The sequence below is a fragment of the Lissotriton vulgaris genome, chromosome 11, assembly GCF_964263255.1.
Source record: "Lissotriton vulgaris chromosome 11, aLisVul1.2, whole genome shotgun sequence".
Taxonomy (NCBI): domain Eukaryota; kingdom Metazoa; phylum Chordata; class Amphibia; order Caudata; family Salamandridae; genus Lissotriton; species Lissotriton vulgaris.
The window spans coordinates 256,763,995-256,771,162 of NC_141699.1; positions in this window are offsets into that span (position 1 = coordinate 256,763,995).

The following is a 7,168-nucleotide window of genomic DNA, read 5'->3' on the forward strand; positions in this document are numbered from 1 at the left end:
CTACACAGAAAGAAGTGCTTGCTTTCCTGGGTATTATGTCGTATTGTAGACAGTGGATTCCGAATTTTTCGCTTCTTGCGAAACCTTTGATAGCTCTTACTGTTAAGGATATTCCGAATCCTATTCCTTGGACTGACGAATGTCAGAAGAGTTTTTCAGAATTACGTGATGCGTTGTGTTCGGCTCCTGTGTTGGGTACTCCTGACTTCAGTAAGCCTTTTACACTCTATGTCCACGAGAGAGAGGGATGTGCATTGTCAGTTTTGAGACAGCAGTTTGGCGATAAGCAACGTCCATGTGCGTATTTCTCGTCGACTTTGGATCCAGTAGCTAGAGCGTTCCCGAGTTGTTTGAGAGCTACAGCGGCAGCGGCTGTCTCTATTCGACAGTCTGTTGGTTTGGTGATGGATAATACGTTGATTGCGATGGTTCCACATGCAGTGGATACCTTGTTGAATAGGACCAAGACACAGCACTTTACTAGTGCTCGGTTGTCAGGTTACGAGTTGACACTCTTAGCGAGTCATGTGCACATAAAGAGATGCAATACGTTGAATCCAGCGACGTTGTTGCCGATTTCAGTAGAGACAGATGTTTCTGAAAAGCATGATTGCTTTCTAAGGACAGAGGAGGAAACGAAAGGTAGAAAAGACCTTAGGGACACTCCTCTTGCAAAGTGTGATGGTACCTTATGGGTAGATGGTTCGTGCTTCAAGCTTCCGAATGGTGATACGACTGCGGCATATGCTGTTACGACTTTGCATACGATTGTTGAAGCTGCACGTATCCCACATAATTCAGCTCAAGCAGCAGAGTTGATCGCATTGACAAGAGCGTGTGTGTTGTCGAAAGGGAAACGAGTGACTGTATATACTGACAGTCAGTATGCGTTTGGTGTGGCTCATAGTTTTGGTCGTTTGTGGAAGGAACGTGGGTTCCTCACGTCTCATGGAACGAAGATTCAGCATGGTCAGTTGGTGAATGAACTTGTTGAGTCGCTTACTTTGCCGTTGCAAGTTGCGATCGTGAAGTGCAGTGCACATAAGAAGGTTACAGATGACGTTGGTCGTGGTAATGCGTTTGCGGATGAAGTTGCGAAAGAAACGGCGAGAGATGTGATGAGTCGAATGTATGTTGCGGGTCCGGCGAGATGGGTTCCGGATAGAAGTATGTGTGAAGATACGATAGAGAGTGTTAAGTCAATTCAGGCTGAAGCTACAGAGAAAGAGTTGAGCGTATGGATAGAGAGTACGGGTAAATTGGATTCGAATGGTTGTTGGGTTGAGTTGTCAGAGCATCAGCGATGGTTGTTACCCGATGCATATGTGTTAGCAGTGGTTACGATGGCGCATGGAATGGCTCCTATCAGTGCGAAAGGGATTTGTAAGTTGTTGGCTCCAGTATGGCAAAATGCTGGAATTCCTAAGTGTGCATAGAATCTGGTTAGGAATTGTATGGTTTGTCTGATGTACAATCCTGGTAAGGGAACTCCAACTCCAGCTGGTCATTTTGCACCTCCGACGTATCCGTTTGAGGCTTTGCAATTAGATTTAATCCACATGGAGAGGTGCAACAACTTGAAATACGTACTCGTGGTTGTTTGTGCCTTTTCGAGATGGGTAGAAGCATATCCCCTGAAAGATAATACTGCCTTGTCCACAGCTAAATCCCTTGTTAAGGAATTCTTCCCTAGGTTTGGTTTGCCGAGAATGGTCTGGAGTGACAATGGGAGCGAATTTGTGGGTCAAGTGATGAAGAGAGTGTGTGATGGTTTGGGAATCCGACAGATGTTCCATGCTGCAAATCACCCCCAATCTGTAGGTCTGGTAGAATGCTATAATGGCACCCTTAAATTGAAGTTGGCCAAGATACAGGCGAAATCTGGTCTAAAATGGCTCGATGCTTTGCCATTAGCACTTTTGTCGACTAGGATGACTGTACATTCTCTAGTGGGACTTAGTCCATATGAGATCGTTTTTGGTCGCCCGGCAAATATATGGGGAGTGCCGAGGCCGACCAAATTCAGTGTAATTGAACACCCTGTGCTGCTTGACTATCTGTACAAATTGACGGTTTAAATTGTGTGTCTTACACCAACAGGTTCATGATACATTGCCTCAGGCTTCTGAAGACTCAGGACACGCCATCGATCCTGGTTCCTGGGTCCTGGTCTAGAATTTTCAGCGGACAAAGAACGATCAGCCCCGCTGGACCGGACCTTACTTGGTGCTATTATCTACGCGATCTGCAGTGCGAGTGCATGGTAAAAAGAACTGTATCCACGGCGTACATTGTAAGAGAGCTCCTTTGCCTCTGGCGTACGACCGGTGGGTCCAGGAGGGTATTCCTGATTCAGAAACTAAAACCGTGCCTCGTTTTCTGCCTTTTAGCGATGCATGTTTAATTGGGACAAATTCTGAGCCTGAAAGCGACGATCTTCTGCAAGAAGCTGTGCCACTGTCAGTTCGATTGGACACCACTGAACCTGAACTTTTGTTTCGTGATCAGACATTGCCTGGTAAAGGCCGTTATAATTTGCGACCAAGAGTCGTGGGACTAATAAAATAATAATCTTTTCTTTGCTATTTTTGAAGCTAAGCTCTCCCATCTGAGAAACTGTTTTGACCGATTTTTGTTTTTCGAACCGCCATCAGGGTTCAGCTGTAGGTTTGCGGTATAAAGACTTAGAGCGTACTGCCATGTAGACACAAGGTCGACGGTTCTGGTTTCTTCTAGGGCATTCCCTGGGACATTCAGAGATACACTGAGCGAATCGAACCAACTGCTGCGAACAGCACGGTTAGAGGATGGAGTTTTTCGAGATGGAGAGACCTGTTGAAAGAATGAGCTTTAAGAGCAAAATGTGCAAAATTATGAGAAGAAAATGTTTTTTACTATTATGTCTTTTTATGCTACTTAGGACATCTAAGCAAATGAGTGAACAATCAGGTCAGACCAGTAAAAAGGAAGGAACAATCAAAAAATTGTCAAATTTGTATAAAAATTATATTTTTAATCAATGTATTTAAAAATCATATTTTGAATGGCCGAAAGGTCAAACCATATGATGGGTATAAAAGGTTCTTGGATTACATACAATTTCAATAACAATTAGCATAAAACTTTATATTCAACACAGTGAAGGTTATCGACAAAAACATAAGTATAATGACATAAATAATGAAAACAAACATAAAAACTCGACGAGCGTTTCGGCAGAGGACCGCCTTCTTCAGGAGACAAGTCAAGTCAAGTCAAGTCATAGGATTTGTATAGCGCACTACATACCCAGAGGGTTTCAAGGCGCTTAGGAAGGGGAGGAGGATTACTTGTCAAATATCCACGTTTTAAGTTGCTTTCTGAATGCTAGGTGGTTCTGGGTAAGGCGAAGGTAAGCAGGGAGTGAGTTCCATGTTTTAGCAGCCAGGTATGAAAAGGATCTGCCTCCCATGGTGGTCTTGTTGATGCGGGGTACAGTGGCGAGGGCTTGGTTGGAAGAACGTAGTTGGCGGGAGGGGGTGTAGAAGGACAGTCGATTTGTGTGCGTGGGTAAGCAGTCGGAAAGTGATCCTCTTATTGACGGGTAGCCAGTGGAGGTCTTTAAGGTGACCAGAGATGTGTTCGTTGCGTGGGAGGTCTAATATGAGCCTGGCTGAGGCGTTTTGGATTCGTTGGAGTTTCTTCTGGAGTTTTGCGGTAGTACCCGCGTAGAGGGTGTTTCCGTAGTCCAGTCGGCTCGTGACCAGAGCGTGGGTGACTGTTTTCCTTGTATCGGGGGGGATCCAGCGAAATGTTTTTCTGAGCATGCGAAGAATGTTGAAGCAGGAAGAGGATACGGCGCTGACTTGTCTGTTCATTGAGAGTGAAGAATCCAGGATGACGCCTAGGTTCCGTGCGTGGTCTGTCGGGATGGGTGCTTTTCCGAGGGCTTCCGGCCACCAGGAGTCGTCCCATGCAGAGGGGGATGTACCTAAGATGAGGACTTCTGTTTTGTCTGAGTTCAGTTTCAGACGGCTTTGTTTCATCCATTCGGCAACTTCTTTCATTCCTTCGTGTAGGTTAGTTTTGGCGGTGCTGGGGTCATTGGTGAGAGAGAGGATCAGTTGAGTGTCGTCCGCGTAAGAGATAATGTTGAGGTTGTGTTGGCGTGCGATGGCCGCGAGGGGGCTCATGTATACGTTGAAGAGGGTGGGACTGAGTGAGGATCCTTGTGGTACGCCGCAGATGACTTCAGAGGCCTCGGACTTGAATGGAGGAAGGCGGACTCTCTGGGTTCTTCCGGTGAGGAACGAGGTGATCCATTCAAGTGCTTTTCCTTGGATTCCGATGTTATAGAGGCGTTGTAGGAGGGTGCTGTGGCAGACTGTGTCAAAGGCTGCGGAGAGGTCGAGGAGGATGAGGGCGACTGTGTCTCCATTGTCTAGTAGCGTTCGAATGTCGTCTGTTGCTGCGATGAGGGCGGTCTCAGTGCTGTGTTTTGCTCAGAAGCCAGATTGTGAGGGGTCGAGGGATTTGTTGGCTTCGAGGAAGGTGGCGAGCTGGTTGTTGACAGCTTTCTCGATGACTTTGGCCGGGAATGGGAGAAGCGAGATGGGGCGGTAATTTTTGAGTTCGGTGGGGTCCGCTGTTGGTTTTTTCAGAAGGGCGGTGAGTTCAGCGTGTTTCCAGTCTTCCGGGAAGGTGGCGGAGTTGAAGGAGCAGTTGATGACGTCTCTGAGGTGCGGAGCTATGACGGAGTCTGCTTTGTTGAAGATGTGGTGAGGGCATGGGTCTGTGGGGGATCCTGAGTGGATTGAATTCATCAGGCGGATGGTGTCCTCAGTGGAGATTGGGTTCCAGTCGTTGAGAATGTTCACGGGGGGAAGATGATCAGCAAATGGTAGGGTGGGTTGATTTCCGGGTTGGTTGTCAAAGCTGTTGTGGATGTCTGCAATCTTGTTGTGGAAAAATGATGCTAGGGAGTCGCAGAGGGTTTGAGAGGGGGTGATGTCGTTGGAGTTGGCCGAGGGATTGGAAAATTCCTTGATGATGTTGAAAAGTTCCTTGCTGTTGTGGGCGTTGTTGTCAAGTCGATCCTTGAATGCTGTTTTCTTGGCTTTTCGGATCAGTTGGTGGTGAGTGCGGGTGGCGTTTTTGAAGGCGTCCTTGGTGCTGGTGGTTGGGTCTTTTTTCCAGGCCTTTTCAAGGGAGCGGCAGAGTTTCTTGGACTTCTTGAGATCATCGTTGAACCATGAGGCCTTCTTGCTGCCAGGTTTGCTTTGCCGTTTTTTCAGTGGTGCTAAGGTGTCGGCGGTGTTGGATAACCATAGGGTGAGGTTAGCGGCGGCTTCGTTGGCGTTAGAAGAGTGGGCTGGGGAGTTTTGAAGGAGCGATGCGGAGATTTGGTCCGTGGTGATTTTGTTCCAGTTTCTTTGCAGGGTAGGTTGGAGGTGGATGTTGGGTTTTGGTTTGTTGTAGGTGAAGTGAACGCAGCTGTGGTCAGTCCAGAGGAGGTCCGTGGTGTGGCCGAAGGAGACATGATTGCTGGATGTAAAGATGGGGTCGAGTGTGTGACCTGCGATGTGGGTGGGGGAAGTGACTAGTTGTTTAAGTCCGAGGTTGGCGAGGTTGTCCACGAGGGTGGCGGTGTTGCGGTCGTTGATATTTTCAAGGTGAAAGTTGAGGTCTCCCAGAAGGATGTATTCTTTGGAGGGGAGCGCATGTGGAGTGATGAAGTCTGTGATGTCTTCACTGAATTTTGCGCGGGGTCCTGGTGGTCTGTAGAGGGGAGTGCCTCGGAGTGTGGTTTTGGGGTCGATGTGGATCTGGAAGTGAAGGTGTTCAGAGTTGGCGAGGTTGACGTCAGAGCTGGTTGAGATGCGGATGGATTTCTTATGGACGATAGCGATTCCTCCTCCTGTGTGGCTGGTGCGGTCTTTGCGAGTGATCTTATAGTCTTCGGGGATGGCAATGGTGATGTCTGGTGCGGAGGAAGCGTTCATCCATGTTTCCGTAAGGAAGGCGATGTCCGGAGAAATGGTGTCTAGTAGATTCCATAGGTCAATGGCGTGCCTGTGGACCGATCGGGTGTTGAGAAGGATGCATTGTAGGTGGTTGGGGTCGGGAGTCTGTGGTGTGGTCATAGCGGAGATGTTGTCGGTGCCGCTGAATTTGCAGGAGAAGCAGGAGAAAGGTCCATGGGTATGTCCAGGGGCGGCTTGGACGCAGTAGGGGGCGCGACCGGGGTTAAGGGCTAGGAGGGCGGCGGCATCGTAGGTAATGCGGGGGGGCTGGGCAGTGCGAGGGGCAGGGGGTCTGGCGCTGGGCGCGGTCCAGGCACGGACGGGCGTAGACGGGCTTACCTTTGGCGCACCTTCGGCGCGGGTTGGGCGCGGACGCTGCGCGTGAACGCTGCGCGCGGGGGGAGCTGTCATATATGGATAGTGGAGGGGGGAGGGGCGAGGGCGTCTCAGCTGGGAGGCGGGGCGGGTTAAAGGGAACGGAGCACAACAACAACAGCGTTAAAATGGAGGGGAGGGCAGAGCAGGACGCTGGGGGAGAACACAACAACAGTGCGCTGATGAAATAAACTGAGCAAGCCAAGCAATGAAAGCGCTATATTTTATCACAACAACAGTGCGCTGATAAAATAAACTGAGCAAGCCAAGCAATGAACGCGCTATATTTATCCTGGCGCTATAGAAGTAAAGCTATATCCCAGATTGCTTTTTCAGAAGCCAAACCACGTTACCGCTTTGCAGCGCTGAGGCAGGGGAGCGACCACTCGAGGCTGGAGCGAGGAGTGGATCACGTCGCGGCGAGGTCAGGGGGCGCTCTATAATGGTAGTGGGAGGGCGTCTCAGCTGGGAGGCGGGGCGGGTTAAAGGGAACGGAGCACAACAACAACAGCGTTAAAATGGAGGGGAGGGCAGAGCAGGACGCTGGGGGAGAACACAACAACAGTGCGCTGATGAAATAAACTGAGCAAGCCAAGCAATGAAAGCGCTATATTTTATCACAACAACAGTGCGCTGATAAAATAAACTGAGCAAGCCAAGCAATGAAAGCGCTATATTTTATCACAACAACAGTGCGCTGATAAAATAAACTGAGCAAGCCAAGCAATGAACGCGCTATATTTATCCTGGCGCTATAGAAGTAAAGCTATATCCCAGATTGCTTTTTCAGA